Below are 2,917 nucleotides of genomic sequence, written 5' to 3'. Positions count from 1 at the left end.
GGTATGGTATGGTATGGTATGGTATGGTATGGTATGGTATGGTATGGAATGGCATGGAATGGCATGGCATGGTATGTATGGTATGGCATGGCATGGCATGGTATGGTATGGCATGGCATGGTATGGTATGGTATGTATGGTATGGCATGGCATGGCATGGTATGGCATGGCATGGTATGGTAAAGAGAAGGTGATAAAACTCTGGAAATATCATTTTTGCAATCTGTTTATTAATTAAAGTGAGACTTTCTTGTTTGAGTTCTTTTATGCGCATCAATATGTTCAGATGATTTCATTTATAACTCTTTAAAACTGTCCATGAGTCTGTGGGGACGTGTGAGGCTGCAGAGGGAAATCCTTCCAGCATAAGAACAGAGCGTTTGCATGTTTTCACCATCAATCTAACAAGTATTTAGTTGCATTAAGATGACAAGCGGATGAGGTGTGTGGCGACAGCACGAAGACTGGAGTTACATCAGAGAGAATAAATATTTGTGCTGTCTGAGAGCCACAACAAGCTTCAATCCTCCCCTCCCCGCTCCGGCCCCGTGGTTTTGGTGGCCAACTCCCAGACTGCTGAACATCCAGCCTAATTGCAGGTTTTGTTTGCTCGCTAGAAATCCAGCGTGGGGAGTAATAAGGAATTCTGTACTCGTATTTCGGGCCTGACCATATAAGGACATCCAGGAAGCAGTTAGGAGCGTAACGGAGAAAATATAGATGTTTTTATTTAGGCTGTCTGCACTACGGGCCTAGTTCTTCTGACTGAGTCATATGTTCAAAACCAACTTTCACTATGAAGGTGGTCAAAATGTGCCGGAAATAAAGTTATGCAACTTACTATTAAGGGAAAAGAGTTTTTTTTTTTTTTTTTTTTTTTTTTTTTTAATGGGAGATTTCTGTGGATAGGTTAAATAGTGTCTTACCTGCTGCACATAGCTCTTTGACCAGTCTCAGGTTGGAAAATGGGGTTTTATTTTCATGACTAGTCTGGTTGAGGACTAAAGTTTGTTAAGAACTGCAACCTTAAACTTGTTATTGTGTTTCTTAAGACTCTTATGTCACAAGAGATACTAGACTCCCAAGAATGAGACATTTTAACAATATTTTTAAGCTTTTGCTTCAAGACTAACTGATCATCTTTGCTCTCTAATTTCTCCCAAGTCTTTTCAGACTTTAGAAGTGGTCAAACTCATTTAGGGTCAAAATTTAAAAAACACTTATCAAAGACAAACCTTCCTTTATTTTATTTTTTTCTTGAAAAACTAATAAATTTGTCCAGTTTTTCAGATTTTATGTAAAAAAAAGTTGCTGAAATAAGAAATATAACGAAGTTTACAGTGTTTTTACTCACTAAATAGCTATTTTTCTTGTCTTATTTTTTCTTTTGATTGCTTTTACTGGTTTCTAATAAAAGCATTTTGCACATTTTTAAAACAGCTAAACGCAGCCTAAATGGAAATTAAAACAGCTGCGTTCATTTCACCTTAAAGTTAGAGAATGACACATAAAAGGATCATGCAGATTCAGGTAGACTGCAGCTGTGAAAACTACGGAGGGATTTGTCTGAAAGTCGTGGAAACTCTCAAGAATGAAGAGGACATCAGAGCGAAACTCCTTTGTGTGTTATTTTATTCTTATTTTCATCACAGAGAAGGATTTCTCACACTGGTCCACAATGAATACAGCATGAGCTCAGCATTGAGCCTGTTTGAAATAAATGCACAACAGAGACATGTCCTCTCTGCAGAAGCTGCAGAGGAGCAGGGGAACCTGGACGTAACAGCGTGGTTCTTCTGCATGACATTTCTGTTTAAATTGTCACTACATAAATACTTTAAAGCTGTGTGCACATTTTCTACAACATTTAAATCAATAAGTTTTAAGTTAAGATCCACAAAACAATGATCAACTCAGCAGAACACCATGTGACGTTTTATTCTTGCAAGAATGTTTTGTAACGTTTTGTAAGATTTGTTTTGTAACGAGATCTTGTTACGCCCCCAGTGGTTCTAGCGAAGCCTATTTTTTTAATCCTTCATACACCTGTCAATGACTCATTTGTGTACAAGCTAACAACAACAGAAATGTTGTGAAGATTTTGGCAGAACTGCCCCAGGCCACACGGGAATTCATCATGTAATGTGAAACTGAATGTAATGTAAAGGTTTAAGATACATATATTTACATGAACAGCATGTCTCAGGGCAGCAGTGATCCTTTTCCTTTGACCTCATCCCCACTCAGACCGACAGTGACCTCGTCAATTCTGCCAAAATTAAACTCCCGTTTTTCCAAAATAATTAAATTCAATTTAGTTTATTTATACAGCACCAAATCACAACAGAAGTGGTCTCAGGGCACTGAACAGAAACATTCACATTCATAAAAGTCACTTAGTAACATTATTTATCTATGGAAAGGAAAAAGCTATTGTTAATATAACAGCTATAGCTATTCAAAAAGCTATCTAAAACAGGTAAGATGCTGAGTGTTCATATTTTTTCCTCAGAACCACACTGTACAAGCTCTAACGTATTGCTGTGATGTAAGTCAAGTTGAATTAATTGTATATTTAATGTTAGAAAAGCAGCTTTTGTTTCTTCTAAAGATGTTTTAGCCCTCAAACTAGCTGTTCTTCTTCTCTTTCAGGCCATTTCCATTAAAACTTCGCCCAGAAAGAAAAATAAAAACACCAATTTCACCGGAAACATGCCTGTGCTGCTCTGATCTGTCTGCCTGTCTTTTTTCCTCCCTGTGTGGGAGACTTTTTTTTAACAGGCCACAAACTTCTGGTTTAGCAGACTAAACTATATTTCTCTGAAGACGCATATGGGGGTGGAGGAAATTTATGTGAGTCTGACTGAACAGTGTGTGTGTGTGTGTGTGTGTGTGTGTGTGTGTGTGTGTGTGTGTG

The sequence above is a fragment of the Nematolebias whitei genome, chromosome 3, assembly GCF_014905685.2.
Source record: "Nematolebias whitei isolate Nwh7 chromosome 3, NemWhi1, whole genome shotgun sequence".
NCBI classification, from domain to species: Eukaryota; Metazoa; Chordata; class Actinopteri; order Cyprinodontiformes; family Rivulidae; genus Nematolebias; species Nematolebias whitei.
Note: the sequence above shows the minus strand (reverse complement) of the source record.